This window comes from Hakea prostrata, chromosome 1 (genome assembly GCF_041222555.1).
Source record: "Hakea prostrata isolate BN-2017 chromosome 1, UWA_Hpros_2, whole genome shotgun sequence".
Lineage (NCBI taxonomy): Eukaryota > Viridiplantae > Streptophyta > Magnoliopsida > Proteales > Proteaceae > Hakea > Hakea prostrata.
Genome location: NC_142600.1, coordinates 59735148 through 59755193, shown reverse-complemented (window position 1 = coordinate 59755193; position 20046 = coordinate 59735148).

The window sequence follows — 20046 nt, the reverse complement described above, 5'->3', positions numbered from 1 at the left end:
TCACTCACAAGTGAAAAAGCAAATACTTGGTGTTTTTATCATTATTGCTGTCCTCCCAACTCCGGTTAACTTTGAGGGATATTCCAAAGTTGAAGTTTTTACTGAAGCAAAGCCTGTAGTTATTGAAAGCTACTGAAGTATATTGATGCGTGTTATTCTTGATTCATTCATTGCATCACTTGCACTCTAAGGGTAAAGTGTTACTTTTCTTTGATAGGTAATATCTAATACTTTTCGTATTTTGAATTGGTTATTTAATTCTAGTCTAGGTTGATTAGAATTTATTGTATTGGATACTCTTGTCCGTGAACGAAGATTGTAAAGGGTACTCTTGCCCCATAACGAAGATTGTAAGGGTTTGATTCTCTACCCATTGTATTGAAAGAGATTCGTTAGTGGAAACACTCTCTTGAGGCTAAGAGAGAGGAGTGGACGTAGACTCATAGAGTCGAACCACTATAAATTATATGTTTGTGATTGCTGTTTTCATTAGATTTCATTTTGAACTGTCAATTCATTTTGAAATTGCAACCAAACCGAGAAATTGTTATAAACCACTAGGTACAACCTAATCACCCCCCTCTAGGTTGCACCAACAGTCTCTTTCCATGTAAAGGTGATAACAATGATATACCCTTCTTTCCTTTACCATTACTTTTCCTTTAAATCTTTTTCTTCATTTTTTGCATCTACAGAAACAGTTGCTCGTCCAATCCCTAGCGTTGCTGATCTTCGAAGAATTGTCTTAGAAGAAAAGAAATCTGACCCCAAAGTTATCAAATCTTCCAAGAAAAGGAAACACACTGCCCTTCGCCCTTCAAAGAGAAAGCCCTCCTGAGAAGGAAACTTCCCTGGTCAAGAAAAAGTTGACCAGGTGCTAGAAGATTCCGCCAGAGAAAATATTGACGTTCAAATTGTGAAGACTGTTTTCAGCAAAACACCTGGTCCCAAGATGAGGACCTCCAGAACTTCCAACACCCTGAGATGTAGACTTAGGTCTACAGGTCCAGTTTCTGATCATGGTTTATCTGGCTCAAAGAAAAAGAAAAGAAAAGAATCCCATTCTGCTCCTACAGAAGTCCCCACTGAGGAAGACAATCCTCATGAAGAAATTCCTGCTGTTACCGAAGCTAATGTTGAAGAAAATAGAGAAAGCTCACTGCCACACATACCAGCTGATTTATCCCACGATACTTCTATCTTCCCAGAAAAGATGGTTGAGGATGAAGATCGAGGTAAGGACTTCTTTGACTATTCTCCTGATCATCTGAAGAGAATTGCTGAAGATATATTAATTCATGCTGCAGGTAATATTATTGAGGAAATTGCTGACCAATTGTGTGATATGAATGTTCATATGTCTGCCTCTCCCTTGGAAGTTGTTGCCAAGGATAATGTGAATGAACCCTCTGCTTCTGTCTTACCCTTATCAATCCCCATGTTAGATGTTGTTGTTTCAGTCATTAATGTTCCCCCTTTTGTTGAAGAAAATGATCAAGATGTTCCTCCCTTAGAAGAAAATAATCAGAATATTCCTCTCCCTGAAGAAATTCATGAAGTTGCCCCACCAGAAAATAATTTTGTCCCTCCTGAAGCTCCTATGGTAGTTGATCTCCAGATTGGTCATGGAGATCAAGAAAATATTGTTATGCATACTGGTTCAAATGATGCTGCCGTAAATGTAGATCCTGAGAATGTAATTGAGGTTGCTGATCTTCAGCCAGTCCCTGACCAACCTGATGATACCATGAGTGTTGCTGACTCTAGAAACCCTTTCAATCCTGAGTGGCTTTTAAAAGAAAATCATACAGCCAGCCGCAATTGGGAGGTTGCCAGAGAGTGGGGAACCAAAGGCCGGATCCCCCGTGACAAGAGAAAAACAACTCGAATGTCCGACTTTGAGCTTTACTCTCACGGATGGGGGTAAGAAACAAACCCCTATTCTTATTCTTTTATTAAAATTGATTTACTATTGATTTAGATATTTATTCTATTTAGTTTATATTGATTAATCTACAGATGTTTTGGAGCTGCTTTAAATGCATTTTCTAAAGTGTTGGAGAGGGAAAAAACTTTATCCCAGGAAAATGATAATCTGATCAAGAGGAATTTTGAGTTGGTCAATGAGGTACAAGAACTTCGAAGAAATTTGGACTCTTCAGAGAGAAAATTAACAACTGCTGAGTTCAGAGAAATTGATTTGATCGATGATCTTGATAGTTTGCACACTGATTATGAACTTTGCTCTGACCATTGTGCTAATTTGCAGGAAGAGATTTCCATGTTGAGAGATGCCATTTTGAATTATAAAGATGAGCTCCTTCAGCTCGAGATGTTAAAAAATAATGCCCTTGACAGGGCTAGGATTGCCACTGATTAGAGAGAAAATTTCAGAGAAAGATTAACCAGAGCTTTTGCCTGGTCAAGAGATGTTGAAAAGGAAAAGGATGAACTTTTGGAAAAGTTCAAAAAGATTGAAGAATTGAATACCAACTTGGAGTTGGCCCAGGAATATCATGTGAAAGCTTTCAATTCAATTTTACAGGAAAAGTCTGCTTTAGAGGATAAAAATGATGGTTTGGGATTGAGACTCTGCGAGGTGACAGCAGAGAAAGATAATCTTGAGGTTTCCCTAGGCTTGATTTCAAAGGAAAAGGAAAGCCTTCATGCTCTTTTGGATGAGACTCTAAAATTTAAAGCCTTAATGCATGAAGATTTAGAATTAAAGAGAAGACAATTTGAAGCAGAAAAGAAAAGAATACACAATGAAAATCAAATTGTCCTAAGTTCAGTCACCTCCTCTATGAAGGAAGTTGGAGATAATCCAGCTTTCCTCGGATTTTGCAGAAGCATGGTGAAAGACTGCTCTGATCAAATCTTCTCAGAAATCCTCAAGATTCACCCTAATATAGATTTCAAATTGTTACCTCCAGAATTTCTCCCATCCAGAACATTTTTCGATCTCAGGAGTTTGAAATACCCTGACTCTGATAGTCCATCAGAAGATGATTCTGATAATGATGAAAGTGAGTCTTCCAGCTCTGACCAGAATCATTCTACTAATGATGTAGGTGATAATGATGATGATGACTCAACTTTTCAAGGTGGTGAAGGACTTACTGTTGATAAACCTGCTGATAAAGCTACAGATGTTGATCCGTCTGATAATGTTGCAGATGTTGATCCGTCTGCAAAATCACAAATTTAGGAAAACCTTCCCTTTGTTTATGAATTTACCTTTTTCCTTCCTCTTGTTAACCTCTTCAGTATATGAGGTCTTTGATCTTGTCTATCTTTTATGTGAATGAAATTTTCTTTTTTCTTTTGCTCCTTCTGGCTTTGACAGAATAGTATCTTTTATAATATTGGCTATCATCTTCTGACCATTGCATATCTTAATAACTGGTTAGATATTCTCAGATAATGGTCTGCAGAAAATCTTTAAGCTTTCAATGAATAATCCTCCACATAATCTGCTTCATGAATTACTTAATTGATTAGCTTCTTCGTTCTTGATCAAAAGGCTGCCTTAGAGAAATGGCTAAAAGAGCCTAACTTCAGAAAGTCGGCATCATCCTCGGAAGGAATGATCCGTGATTAGCTTAGCATGACCTGGCTACCTGAGCCTGACTTACATAAAGTCGGGACCACCCTCGGAAGGAATGATCCGTGATCAGCTTCGGAAAGCATGACCAGGCCTCAGAAGGTTGGCTACTTGAGCCTGACTTACGAAAAGTCGGGACCACCCTCGGAAGGAATGATCTGTGATCAGCTTCGGAAAGCATGACCAGGCCTCGGAAGGATGGCTACTTGAGCCTGACTTACGAAAAGTCGGGACCATTCTCGAAAGGAATGATCCGGATCAGCTAGCATAATCAGGCCTCGGATGGCCGGCTACTTGAGCCTGACTTTGGAAAGTCGGGATCACCCTCGGAAGGAATGACCCTGGATCAGCGTTGAAAGGCATGATCAGACCTCGAAAGGCTGGCCACTTGAGCCTGACTTTGGAAAGTCGGGATCACCCTCGGAAGGAATGACCCTGGATCAGTGTTGAAAGGCATGATCAGACCTCGAAAGGCTGGCCACTTGAGCCTGACTTCGGAAAGTCGGGATCACCCTCGGAAGGAATGACCCTGGATCAGCGTTGAAAGGCATGATCAGATAACTAGTTCGCAAAAATATCTTTTGGATAAAATGAAGAAGAAACTTTTGATGACAACGATTAATAAGATGATTTCTTCAAGAATACCAGAAAATCCTGCCTCCTTTCTATTGATAATATTTCTTGAGGTGAATTGCATTCCACGATCATTTCAAACAACTCCCATGAGCATCTTTCAGCCAATATGTGTTTCCTCTCACAGTTTTTGTCACCACATATGGCCCCTCCCAGTTTGCAGAAAGCTTTCCACAGTTTCTTGGATTTGATGCTGACTTTTTTCTCAAAACCAAATCTCCCACTCTAAAAGATTTAGGTCTGACTCAAGCTTTGTAATACGCCGCTGTTCTCCTCTGATATTCTATGTTGCAGTATAAAGCTTTTTCTCTGACTTCATCTAAGAATTCAAGATTTGCCCTCAGCCCTTCTTCATTAGTTACTGGATCAAATCTTTTTGATCTGTTTGATCCCACCATAACCTCCATTGGAGCCAATGCCTCAGACCCATACGCTAGTCTGAAAGGTGTTTCTCCTGTTGGTGTCCTGACTGTAGTCCTATACGTCCACAATACATGAGGTAGTTCATCAATCCACAAGCTATTTGCTTCATCCAGTCTCATTTTTATTCCCTGCAGAGGTGTTCTGTTGGTTACCTCGATTTGACCATTGCATTGAGGATACGCCACAGATGAGTGCTTGCATTCAATATGATAATATGCACAAAACTCTTTGAATCTTTCATTGTCAAATTGTGGTCCATGATCAGTCAGTAAAATCTTTGGCAAACCATATCTGAATATGACATGATTTTTAAAGAACTTCTCAATTTGATTTGTGGTAGTCGTGGCTAAGGCTTCTGCTTCTACCCACTTCGTGAAATAATCAATTGCAGCTACCACGAACTTTTTCCCTCCGATTGTGACAGGAAACGGACCTAATAAATCCATACCCCACATAGCAAATGGAAGGGGATTAAGTATCAATGTCAATTGTTCTGCTAGCTGGCTTTGAATTGGTGCATGAATCTGACATTGATGACATCTCCTAACATACTCAATTGCTTCAGATTGCATACGGGGCCAATAAAATCCTTGTCTTAGAACCTTATAAGCCAAAGCCTTCCCACCTAAATGACTTCCACAGATTCCTTCATGGACCTCTGACAAAGCATATCATGCATCAGATGGTCCCAAACATTTCAAAAGTGGCCCAAAAACTGTTCTTTTATATAACAGTTCATTCTTTAGGATAAACCTAGCAGCTCTTCTTTTTACAGTCTTGGCCTTTTCTCTATCCTCAGGAAGAACGCCATCTTTAAGATATTGTATAATAGGATCCATCCAAGATACTTCTGCATCGATTTCCATTATCTCCGGCTCTGAATATGCTGGGATATCCAGCTCCTCAAAATATACAACCTGTGGTATAGAAGTAGATTTTGCAGATGCTAATTTTCGCCAGAGAATCTGCCTCACTGTTTTGATTTCGGGATATTTCATAATCGAGAATTGTGAAAACCATTCTTTACACTCCCATACCTTCTTAAGATAACTGACCATCCGATCATCCTTCGCATCATATGCTCCTGTAACTTGGCTGACCACCAGCTCGGAATCACTTTTTACTTCAATATTCTGTACACAGAGAGATTTGGCCAATCGCGAACCTGCAATAAGAGCTTCATATTCCGCTTCATTGTTTGAAGCATGAAAATTAAATCGAAGTTCATTCTGAATTACAAATCCGAACGGACTTTGTAAAATCACCCCTACTCCTAATCCCTGAGAATGACTTGACCCATCAACATGCAAAGTCCAACCAGAAGACATCTCACTAGAATCTTTTTCCTCCTCCGATAGCAAAATACTTTCAGCAATAAAATCAGCCAACACCTATGATTTTATCGCAGTTCTTGGTTTATAATCTATATCATGTTCTGTTAACTCTATTACGCATGATACCATTCTCCCAGCTAGATCAGGCTTATGCAATATTTTTTTTAAAGGCCAGTTAGTAAGAACAATAATTGGATGAGCCTGAAAATAAGGTCTAAGCTTCCTAGCTGCCATTATCAAAGCTAAAGCCTGTTTTTCAAATTCCGGATATCTAGATTCTGCATCTAACAATGTATGACTTACAAAGTAGATAGGATTTTGGACAGTACCTTCTTCCCAAATTAATACTGCGCTTACTGCCGCCTTTGAAGAAGATAAATATATCTGCAAGATCTCTCCTGGCTTTGGTCGAGATAGAATTGGTGGACTGGTCAACCTCCTCTTTAATTCTTCAAATGAATTTTGACAATCCTCTGTCCATTTGAATTTGTTGAGTGCATTTAGATTTTTCAACGCCTTGAAGAATGGTGCACATTTATCTCCTGATCTCGATATGAACCTGCTTAATGCCGCCACTCTTCCTGTTAGACTTTGGATCTCCTTCATACTGTTGGGTGCCACCATATTCAAAATAGCCCTGATTTTTCTGAATTCGCCTCAATACCCCTCTGCGTAACCATATAACCAAGAAATTTACCAGATGAAACCCCGAACGCACACTTTTTAGGATTGAGTCCCATTCCATTCCTCTTCAGCACATCAAAGCACTCCCCTAAATCAGTAAGATGATCAGATCTGAATTGACTTTTTACAAGAAGATCATCTCCATAAACCTCCATATTTCTTCCAATCTGATCAGCAAATAGCTTATTCATTGCCCTTTGATATGTTGCACCAGCATTTTTTAACCCAAAAGGCATAACCTTATAACAATAGCTTTCCCGATTCTTCATGAATGTCGTGTGGGGTTGATCTTCCTTTTTCATAAGAATTTGATTATAACCAGAATAAGCATCCATAAAACTCAACATCTGTTGACCTGATGTGACATCAATTAACTGATCAATTCGCAGCAGAGGATAGCAATCCTTAGGACATGCCTTGTTCAAATCAGTATAGTCTACACACATTCGCCACTTGCCATTATGTTTCTTCACCATTACCACGTTCGCCAGCCATTTAGGACATTCAATTTGCTCGATAAACTGAGATTCCCTAAGCTTTTGCACTTCAATCTTAATCGCATCATGCTTTTCTGATGAGAAATTCCTCCGCATTTGTTTTACTGGTTTGATAGAAGAATCTATCTACAGACAATGTTCTGCCACCTCTTTGCTTAAACCTGGCATATCTTGTGCTGACCAAGCAAAAACATCTGCATTTTGCTGAAGAAATTCTTTTAACCGGTCCTTGTCCTGATTGCTCTGATCAGCCCCAATCATGGTTCCTTTATCTGGATTTTCAAGGCCAAAACAAATTTTCTCTAGCTTTTCCACTGGTTCACCTCTTTGAATTTTTTTTCTTCATCCCTGTTGTCCATGACCTCCACAGTGAGAGCAAGAGCTTTACCTTGTGCCTTTGAATCCTTTAAAAAAGTTGTATAGCTTTGCCTTGAAGTTCTCTGATCAGACTTGCACTCTCCAATGCCTCCTTCAGTTGGGAATTTGACCTTTAAATGTCTTGTCGAAACTACAGCTCCAATAGCATTCAACGTTGGTCTTCCCAAAATTATATTGTATGCCGACAAACTCTTTATCAACAAGAATTTAGTAACCGTAGTTATTGTTTGTGGATGTGTTCCCAGTGTTATTGTTAACTCCACAGTTCCTTCTACCGAGGTAGATTCTCCAGAAAATCCAAATAGTCTTGTGCCGCAAGGCTTTATCTTGACTGTATCTAACTTCAATCGCTGAAAAGCTTCATAAGACATTATGTCTACAGAAGACCCGGTATCGATTAGAACTCTGTGAATATCCCTATTTGCCACCTCAATGACTACCACAATTGCATCATCATGTGGTTCTTGAATTCCTTCCATCTCCTCCTCTGTGAAGACTATCTCCTTCATCATTTTGATTCTTCTAGGAATAATATGAGATTCGACAGCACTTACATACCTGGCATGTGCCTTAGACTTTGAAATTGAATTCAAATCTAAACTTCCCAAGATGGTCATGACAGGAGACTGCTTCTGTTGAACTTGCTGGTTTTCCTGGTGCTTAGCATTTTTGTCTGGAGAATTATATTGAAAATATCCCTTCGGTTGATCTTCCCTTGCTAGGGACTGGTTATTCCATCTTCTTGGCTGATCAGCAAACTTCTCCGGTTACCTCCATTTCTCCTTTGAACAAAGTGATCTAGTCTTCCCTGACTAATTAATCGTTCAATCTCATTTTTTAAAATTCTACAATCATCAGTATCATGACCATGATCCTTGTGATATCTGCAAAATCTATTTGGATTCCTCTCATCTGCCTTTGCTATCATTGGTAATGGCCATTTCATAATTCCTTGATGTTGAATTCGCATCAGAATTTCTTACCTTCTAGTATTGAGAGCAGTATAATTTTCCTGGAATGGCCTCGGAATATCCCTTCTGAATTGACGATCAGGACCATTTCTTGGAAAATTTATGTTATTTCATCGATCCCTCTGATAAGATCTCATGACTCCATCCTCCTTCCTTTTGCTTCCACCGCCATCAGTTTCTTTTCTCGCCTGAAGGATGTCTTTCATATTAGCATATTGATTACAACGAGTCGTCAGCTCTGCAATATTTTCCGGCTTGTTCATGATCAGGAATTCCAATAAATGATCATCTGTCAGATCTCTGAACATAGCATCATATGCTACTGCTTCATTCAAATTTTTAATCTGAATTGATTCTTGATTGAATCTCTTCATATAACTTCGAACTGATTCTCCTGATTTTTGACCAATTGTAGCCAAATTATCAACAGTTTTGCTACTCTTCATACTATTTTGGAACCTTGACAAGAATATTTTCGTCAAATCTTTGAAATCTTTAATAGAATCTAGTAGTAAACTGAAGAACCAAGTTGTTGCAGAACCTTTCAATGAAGATGGAAAGGATCGACATTTTAAGACGTCAGAATTACCTGCCAACATCATAACAGAGTTGAACCGAGCCAGATGCTCCATCGGATCTGTGCTTCCATCATACATCGTGAATACCGGAAGTTTAAAATTGCGCGGCAATGGTGCTAACATAATCTCCTTAGCGAATGGATTTTGATTCATCACTTCCTCCACTTTTTCTCCAGAGTCTTTGTTCGCCAGTCGCTAAATTTGATCATCTAGGATACAAAATCTTTTACTGATTTCCGATCCGTGAACTTTAGATCTGCTACCTTCTGACCTTACTGTTTCTCTCTTATCTCTCCGATCTTCGACGCTTCTACTTTTTTTGCTTTGAATGTGACTCAATTGATCGTCTTTGGATGATCCTTGGTCTTCAGAGGAATATAGTTCGGATCTGCACTCTCTCCTGATCCTTCCTTCAGAATTGATCTTCTTTGGCCCTCTCTTGACCTTTGAATCTGACTCGGGACAGAAATTGCCTCGGCTCGGGAAAAAGTTCGAGATCTTCTAGCTGGTGAGGCCGGGACTCTTGGATAAGCATGCCTTTACCATTATTTATTTGATTTATTTCCCCATACATATTTAATTAAAGAGAGCTAATTGAGTATTTTTGTGTATTTTTCAGGAATAAGGTGATTTTGGATATTAGAGATAATATGAAGTAAAGTTGGCAAATATATTAGATATTGGTGGATTTTAAATCATGGCATTCAATCTTGCTGTTCAAGAAATCATGAAAAGTGAGATCTTAGCCAAATTGGAAATAGGTGGAGGTCTAAGGAACAAAATTGGTAATAAATCTAAAAATCGGGTAAACAGACCTACCTTCAGTATTTTGGGCATATCTCTCTCGTATGATCTTGGATTTCGATGATTCAAGATGCTATGGAACTATATTGAAAATATCTACAACTTTATAGTTTTTAGTTTTTCCAAAATCCGAACGAATAAAGGTCGAATCTACGGGTAAAGAGAAGGGATTCATTGTGTGCGGGAGACATAAATGAGAAGCCAGCCACAGAGAAGAGGAGAAGACGGCGAATGCAGCTCTCATCTCTCTCATTGCTGAAGAAGAAGACCACATCTCTCTCACTCTCTCCCTATGTTTCATCTTTATTTTTCTTATGAACTTTGTGATAATGAGTAGCTAGTTCCTTTTCTTTGGGATGTAGATGAACCATGCTTATTTCATTAAGTTGATTGTTCTATCTCTTCTAGTTGGTTGTGTTTGAGTTTGGCCAAAGATGTTCTATAGCTCAGCGAACTAAGCGTGCCAAACTTCCGCGAAGGACGATAGTCTTGCGAAGATAGGGCATACCTAGGAAGACCATCCCTAATTTACTTTGAAGTGTAGAGTTATATCGGTTAGGGAAAAGCATTGGGGATTCGAAATCCCAAAGATCTTCACATATTCATAGTTAACGTTTTACATTAGTTAGTAGATTTAGTTTAAATTTAGTTTTATTGAATTCAATCTTAGTGACTTAGCCTTTTAGTTCCCCATAGTTCGACCACGTACTTTCTGCTTGCTAGATTAGTATAGGATTTTATTTTTGATTGGTTAGCGACACGATCAAATTTTGGTTATTTGTGATGGGAGAATGAAAAGATTAGGCGGGGTGGTGGGAATCCGGATCATCACCTCTGTGCTCCCCGACGGGTTTTCCACCACAAAAAAGGTGGGGCCCACCACTGCAAATGTAAAAAAAAAAAAATAAAAAATAAAAAAAAAAATAAAAAACCCTCCCATCACCACCCTAGCCCCCCTATTTTTTGTGATTTTGCAGATCTGGACTCGGGTGGTGGATCCGAAAATAAAGTATTTGGCGACAGTTTCCAGTAAACCGTCGCCGAAAATGATATTCGGCGACACCTTCCAGTAAAGAGTCGCCGAAAATGTTATATCAAGCAACGGAGTGTTTACAGGCGTCGGCATTACAAGCATTTTCGGCGACGATTCCTAACAAAACCGTCGCGGAAAATAGGATTTCCTTACAATCGAGTTAGGCGTCGCCCTATCATTGTTTTCGGTGACGGTTTACAGAGAACCGTCGCCGAAAAGATGATTCAACTACGTTTTTAGATAAGGGTCGCCGTATCCTTACATTTGGCGACAGTTTCAGTGAATCGTCGGGGAAAAGTATTATTTGCCAACAGTTTACTATATACCGTCGGGGGAAATCTATATTTGGCGACGCTTTGAAAAAAAAAGCGTCGCCAAAAACGGGTTTTTTTTGTAGTGATATGACAGGAGTGATGGGATGGATCAAGTTCTGGTTGATTCCATGGTTAGGTTATCATTTTTGGGTATTACTTCTTGACCTCTTCAGTATCACGATTCTTCAAATGGTTTTAATTTTTTCAACATTTAAGTTAACCATCTGATGAAAGGAGTATGCCACCCAGCATATTTTTTAACCATCTTCTCCGGCTCATTCTTCCTAGCTGCTAGGGCCTATGAGTTATGGAGGGACCATATGGAGACCTATCGAATGGATGGAAGTAATGAAGTAATTGTATTGGTTTTGACTGGTCCTTGGAATATGTGTGATGTAGGTGAAGCCACCACTTAACAGATCCATTTCAAATGGGACGACAGGACTTTATCCTATAGTGTACTGAAGTCAAAATAATGTTAATTTACTTCTTTATTTGTAGATGAGTTCCATTACAATGGTTCATCATACAGCTCCTCACATACCTTTCAAATCTCCATAAGAGTGGAATGCTGCTCAATCCCAGCTTAACGGGATTGTTCATTGCAACTATCTTCTTTGGTAATTGATAAGGGAGAAATAAACTAGCTCGAACCAGTTTGGATAAACCCAGGTCGGACCAAGTCTGTTAAACCCAGGTCGAACCAGGTCGGTTAAACCCAGGTCGAACCAGGTCGGATACACCCAGTTCGAACAGACCAAGTCAAGGTCGATTATACAAGCGTAAAGGCAGGATAACAAAGTGAATCCTAGTAAATTGATAACCGAAGACAAAGTATTCGACTGGGACTCAATAACTCATATTTGAGTAAGACTCAATCACTAAAGTTCGTATTGCAGTCCAAGTAATGTTTTAGTTCGAGACGAATTCATACGTGAAAAACCTATAAAAAGGTAAGGGAGCACAAAAGAAAGGTACGTTGAATAGAACTATCACTATTCGTATCATTATTGTTCATTACTTTCTTGTCTTCCTTAGTCGGATTCCTAACTAGATCGTCGGAGGTGAAAACTTGACCTCCACGGTCGAGCTCATTCTTGTAGGTTCAACCGGCTAAAGGGACGAACAGGATTGTGCAGCAACAATTGGCGCCGTCTGTGGGAAACGCATCAAAAAGTCATGGTGATACAAACAAGATCAATGCTGGGGGAAGGCAAGGAGAACGGAGAGGAGGTCGACAAACAAAATCCTCCTCCAAAAACCACGGAAAACCCTCAACAGAAGGATCAGCTCGAGCAACCTGATGAGCAATTGGTCACCAAAAATCAGATCGATGAACTACAAAAATCGACTGAAAATCAAATTAATGGACTCCAAAAGCAGATCTCGTCTTTGGACGAATTGGTTAGGGTGACGATGCGTCATCTAACTACACCAGGAGCAAATAATCAGGAGAGCCCAGTCATTCGGGGGGAACCCAGAAAAGACCGACCACTAATGCCCGACCAAACTCCTCGACCATCAAAAGATGTGAACAAAGGCAAAGACAAAGTGGGAGATAAAATCCGAGCACCCGGAGAAGGAACGTCAAAAGACCCTATTCCGGAGTTCGAGCAGGAAGATCAACATAGCAGCACTAATCATGTGGATAAAGTTCGACCCGAAGAAGGAGAACAAAGAGCTCAAGCTGATAGTATGAAGAACGTCAACAAGCAAATTGACGAATTAAAGGAAGAGCTAAAGAAAATGAAAGATTTAGGATTCCGAAAAAAGCCTCGAGGAAACTCCAATTGAACCCCCTTGCTCGGAATCATGAGCATCGGCCAGTTCCCAGATTGAACTCCCTTGCTTATCAGCTCGGTCAGTTCCCAGATTGAACTCCCTTGCTCATCAGCTCGGCCAGTTCCCAAAATTGAACTCCCTTGCTGTTAAGCTCGGCCACTTCCCAGATTGAACTCCCTTGCTTATCAGCTCGGCCAGTTCCCATATTGAACTCCCTTGCTTATCAGCTCGGCCAATTCCCAAAATTGAACTCCCTTGCTCATCAGCTCGGCCAATTCCCAAAATTGAACTCCCTTGCTCATCAGCTCGGCCAGTTCCCAAAATTGAACTCCCTTGCTGTTAAGCTCGGCCAGTTCCCAAATTGAACTCCCTTGTTGTTAAGCTCGGCCAGTTCCCAAAATTGAAATCCCTTGCTTATCAGCTCGCAGGTTCTCAGATTGAACTCCCTTGCTTATCAGCTTGGCAAGTTCCCAGATTGAACTCCCTTGCTTATCAGCTCGGCCAGTTCCCAGATTGAACTCCCTTGCTTATCAGCTCGGCTAGTTCCCAGATTGAACTCCCTTGCTTATAAGCTCGGCCAGTTCCTAGATTGAACTCCCTTGCTCATAAGCTCGTCTGTTCCCAAAATTGAACCACCGTTGCTCAAACTATGAGCATGGGCTATTCCCAAAATTGAATATGTTAGTCGGAAGTTCAAGCATGTTCGGCCATCAAATCTCTAAAATCCGAACAGCACGGAGCTCGGACTTCAGAGACTGGGGGGCTTATGATAAGGGAGAAATAAACTAGCTCGAACCAGTTTGGATAAACCCAGGTCGGACCAAGTCGGTTAAACCCAGGTAGAACCAGGTCGGTTAAACCCAGGTCGAACCAGGTCGGTTAAACTCAGGTCGAACCAGGTCGGTTAAACCCAGGTCGGATACACCCAGTTCGAACAGACCAAGTCAAGGTCGGTTATACAAGTGTAAAGGCAGGATAACAAAGTGAATCCTAGTAAATTGATAACCGAAGACAAAGTATTCGACTGGGACTCAATAACTCATATTTGTGTAAGACTCAATCACTAAAGTTCGTATTGCAGTCCAAGTAATGTTTTAGTTCGAGACGAACTCATACGTGAAAAACCTATAAAAATGTAAGGGAGCACAAAAGAAAGGTACGCTGAATAGAACTATCACTATTCGTATCATTATTGTTCATTACTTTCTTGTCTTCCTTAGTCGGATTCCTAACTAGATCGTCGGAGGTGAAAACTCGACCTCCACGGTCGAGCTCATTCTTGCAGGTTCAACCGGCTAAAGGGACGAACAGGATTGTGCAGCAACAGTAATAAATCTGCGTTTTAAACTACTTCCTTCTGCAATCTATCTTTTGTTATTATTCTTATTTATTTTCACTGGATTTTGAAATAGGAGTCAAAATTCAATGTAGTAATCACGGCAAACAAACTGATGATGGGAGTGAGTTCCATTAAAGTACGGATTAGAGGAGATCAAGCATCTGATGCACATTAATGGTGGTTGTAACAGCTTCTATGTTCATGAAAACGAGACAAAAGCAGCCGGCTCCACCGTGTACTACTATTGAAAGTTAAAATTGACAGTGACTGTAATGTAAAATTAGGAGGAGAAAAAAGATCTGGATTGAATTCAAATGCCCAGGAGATATCCTTGAATTACTGTAACAGCTTCTATGTTGAATTCATTACCATTCAATTCAAGTCAAATCTAACCTTGCTACTGTTTCTCCTTTATTTTCCATAATATCTTCTTTTGTTATTTAATCTCTCTCTCAAATATATATATATATATATATATATATATATATATATATATATATATATATATATATATATATATATATACGTAAATTTGATATTCAGGCAATGCATGTGTCTCCAGCCAACGCCCATAATGGACAAATTAGTTCCTTACAAAAGCTCCATAGCAGTTAAGGACCCTCTAATTCCAAACGTATAACACATCTTCACAGTTCAACCTTTTTCCTATTGATTAATACCTATAACCAATTATTATTAAAATAATAAATAATAAATAAATAAATAACCCTTTGCAGTTGCTCTTCTTTATCTCACCCCAATCAAAAATAAAATAAAATAATGAAGACATAATACAAACTCACATGAGTTAAACACTACAAAATGATCGAGCGTTTGATCATTTTACCTGGACTTTGATCCCATTTAATTTAACTTCCTTCACTTCTTCTCTGCACACTTGATGCAATGCCCACAACAAAGCATGGATTGGATTTATAGCCAATGACAGGTTGGCTATAAATGGAAAGAGATCCAAGTGGTAGACATTAGCAAGGTGCATGAAAAGGATCCTAATTAAACTGAGTATTCGTCAGACCTCTTATCTTCAATTATAGGACCACGTGACATTGGACCTAGTATGTCAAGTTGTTGTTGTTGGTGGTTTGTTTAATTTGGTACTCTCATAGATGCAATATATAAATAGTCAATAGGAGCTGCCATATATCATGTATGTGTGAGCTAGAAGCTAATTTAGAGTTCTGGTCTTGCCAAGTTTAATATTACGTAGTTACACTTATATTAAATTAATTATTACCCTTAACAATTAAGGGGGGAAATAATCCTAATTAAAGAAAAAATCGTCTTCTCCTCTTAACCAACCCAAGAAAGGGGGAGCAAGAAAGTTCTTCCTCTTCATCTCAATAACCCTCAACCCAGTAATTGTGTATATAATATATAATAAATGGTTTTTCAAAATGATTCAAGTTGAATCCACTTACAAAATCAGGGTAACCAAACAGTTTTTCAAGTGATTCAGGATGAATTCACTTTCAGAATCACAGTAACCAAATGGTTTTTCAGACAAATTCACTTGTCAGAATTAGGAGAACCAAACAAATTTTTTTTTTAAAACGAATATGATCCTACAAAACCTAATTCCACAGAATCATGATTTTGTAGAAACATCATCCTGAAGTTTATTCCTGGGAATTGCGGAACCAAATACAGCCTAAGGAAACAGCAATCATACTTGAGTTGAGTGAGATTCTATGCTTCTCATGCATCATGGATTTATTTTATTCCCTTGGTCATGCATTTGTATCATATTGTGATGCTAGAAACATTGGTTACGACATGCATGGCATGGCATGGCATATTTCTATAATCGATTATTTTGCATTGAATGCTTACATTGCTTGATGAGATTGGTAGTGGTGGTGGTGGCACCAACGTGTACAGCACATTAATGTATGTGTGGCCTATGATTTTGATTTGGCCATTGAGATATGTATTGTTCCAAGGGCACTGTAGTTATGTGATTATGTTATGAAAGTACTGAGAGCATTATGATATGTGTGATGTGATGACTCCATTGTCCAAGAGTCCTGAGTGATGCTTATGCATAATATTAACTCTATTTCCATCTTGCTCTAATTACGTTATTGCATCCATAGCCTCCAGTATAAATGTGAGTATACTCCAAATCATGCATGTCATCTTAGAATACATGGCTAGGGCATTCCTGATGTTGGACCCTTGCCAATTGGGGGATAGGTCTTGGTCAGTCAGCATGGGCCCTGTAATGAATTTTGTGATAATTTTATTCGTGACATGATGTGACTGGCGATGTAGTTGTCCTAGGGGAAATGTGAATACCCCAAGGTAGATCGATGCAACTTAACCCTCGTGAGACCTAAGCATTCTCTTTGCTATGGAAGCACATTAATTTTCTCCTCGCTAGCTTTGTCAGAGTTCACTGTTTATTATTATGTTTTAGATTTCATGCTTCTGATGAGAGATGGAGATTCTTGGTGAAGGATCTCATTGTTACACTCAATGTAGAAGGACCAATCTAAAAAAGAAAATTTGAAAAAATAATCTTTTTGTAGTTTCAGTGAACTTTTCTTTTAGTTTTCTCTCTTTCTTCCTTGAATCTTTTCTGGTTTATATCATTGAGCTTCTCTTGTTTGGTCTGATTTCTGGGTTTTGTTGAGGAACAACAATAGAGATACTTCTAGACTGGAAATTCAACGGGTTCTCTTCTAGCAACCTTTGTCTTAATCCGAACTCCAATTCGTAACTCACTTCTCCATAACCTACCAAGCTGTAAATCACCTCTTTTCCAAGGCGTTCTCATCACTTAGAACCTTAATGCTCTATAATCATAGAGGAATACAGCAATTCCTATGCCAACGAGTTTTACAATTCCATACAGCTCTATCTCAGTTCCAACTACTTCGCTGCTGCTCAAGTTTGCAAGATCTCCAAGCGAACTCAAAGAACCTGACTTTCACCATGGATGCAAACAAAAAGTTGGAAGAGGCCTTTGAAGGGATGCAAACGGTAACTGAAGATTAGGTTTCATCCATCGATTTTCTTTTCCAAATCTCCAACTAGGGTTTGGAAGGATTCAGAATTAGGTAGAGCCAAAGGATCTCTTTAAATTTAAAGTAAAACTCATCACAAATGTACCACACAATTTTTCTTCCGACTATTAGAATTATCTTTGCACGCATGGCAAAATTATAATAGCTTGATTGAAGAAAAAAAATTCTCATCTTTATTAGATAACTATTCGTGGAAAACTTCGAGACTCTTGCACCACATTTTGTTGATAAGATCACTGATGCCTCACCTCACAATACTAGTGTGACTCATGGTGGCTCTCTCCATCACAATCTAAAACTAGGTAAGACGTGGCTTCGTTATATTCCCAATCCGATTTAGGTAGATGTGAGAAAAAATGGTTGAGAAATTTAACTCCCTTACACAAGATATTCCTTTGTAGACTGTTTCATAATGATCAACAAGTGTCCTCTACAATGACACGATGGAACCGATAAGCAATAAGCAATGTTGCTTTTGCAACAATCATAGGAATCCGTTAAACCTTTTTTTATTATTGTAATTATAATAAATTCCAATGAATTTTTTTAGTCTATAACATTTACAAATAACTCTCATCACTAATTGGACATTCACTAGAAAATATCTTCCAAAACCAGGATCCAAGCATCTACTGTTTGTTTGTTGAAATAAAGGTGAGGTGAAAAAAAAACAAAGGTGAAATTTTTTTAAAAAATAAACAAATTTTTTTTATTTTTTTTAAATGTATATATTGTTTCATTGTTTGAGAAATTAAGAATCAAGGAAACTTGCCTGATGACGTGACAGTCTGATTAGCATGCATTTACCATTTTTTATTTGATTTAATTCTGCATACTTATTTAATTAAAGAAAGCTAATTGAGTATTTTTGTGTATTTTTCAAGAATAAGGTGATTTTGGATATTAGAGATAATATGGAATAAAGTTGGCAAATATATTAGATATTGGTGGATTTTAAATCATGGCATTCAATCTTGCTGTCCAAGAAATCATGAAAAATGAGATCTTAGTCAAATTGGAAATATGTGGAGGTCGGGTAAACAGACCTACCTTCAATATTTTGGGCATATCTCTCTCGTATGAACTTGGATTTCGATGATTCAAGATGCTATTGAACAATATTGAAAATATCTACAACTTTCGAGTTTTCTCAAAATTCGAAAGAAGGTCAAATCGACGGGTAAATTGGAAAATGAGATCTTAGTCAAATTGGAAATATGTGGAGGTCGGGTAAACAGACCTACCTTCAATATTTTGGGCATATCTCTCTCGTATGAACTTGGATTTCGATGATTCAAGATGCTATTGAACAATATTGAAAATATCTACAACTTTCGAGTTTTTCAAAATTCGAAAGAAGGTCAAATCGACGGGTAAAGAGAAGGGATTCATGGTGTGCAGGGGACATAAAAGAGAAGCCAACCACAGAGAAAAGAGGAAAGTTGGCTCTCCTCTCTCATTGCTGAAGAAGAAAACCACATCTCTCTCTCTCCTTATGTTTCATCTTTATTTTCCTTATAAACTTTGTGATAATGAATAGCTAGTTCCTTTTCTTTGGAATATAGATGAATCATGTTTATTTCATTAATTTGATTGTTTTATCTCTTCTAGTTGATTGTGTTTGAATTTGGCCAAAGATGTTCTATAGCTCAGCGAACTAAGCGTGCCAAGCTTCCGCGAAGGACGATAGTCTTGCAAAAATAGGGCATATCTAGGAAGTTCATCCCTAATTTACTTTGAAGTATAGAATTATATCAGTTAGGAAAAAACATTGGGGATTCAAAATCCCAAAGATCTTTACATATTCATAATTTAGATTTTTGCATTGATTAATAGATTTATTTCAAATTTAATTTTGTTGAATTTAATCTTAGTAACTTAACCTTTTAGTTCCCCATAATTTGACCCATAGTTTGACCCAATATTTACTTTTAGTTCCCCATAGTTTGATCACAGTCTAACTTTCCTATTCCAAGACTTTTTAAAACCCTACAAATTTAATGCAATTTTATAGTAAAATTTGGAAAGAAAAAAAAATGGTACCCACCACTATCACTTTTCCACGAAATCCTCTCCTTTCTTTCTCCCTTACCCCACTATACATAGAACCCACATTTTTTTTCTTCCACCCCACCTTTGCAAACAAATGTGAACCCCATATGTAGTGTAATGAGGGGGGAAAAAATGAAAGAATTTTGTAAGAAATGATAGGGGTGGATCTCATTCTTTACTTTTCCAAATTTTACAACAAAATTCGACAAAATTTGTGGAAGTTTAAAAAACCTTGAGGTGAGAAAGTGAAAGTTAAACTGCCACCTCACTTGACAAATTTCCTTCAAAAAACATATCTCTCACTTTGGCACCCCAAACAATATACACTTTTTAAAAAATTAAAAAAAAACGTTTGATTTTTTCAAAAATTTTCCCACCCCACCTTTGTTCCAAGATCACACAACCTTAGTTGAAGAAGAAAAAATTTGATTCATAATTGCTGATTAAAAAACAAAAATCCATCTAACCAACCCCATTTAATTGAAACAAGACAATGATTTTGTAAATAACTAATACAAAAGGCATCTCCAAAACAATAAAAAAAATCAGCTATTTTTTGCCAAATGGATTAAA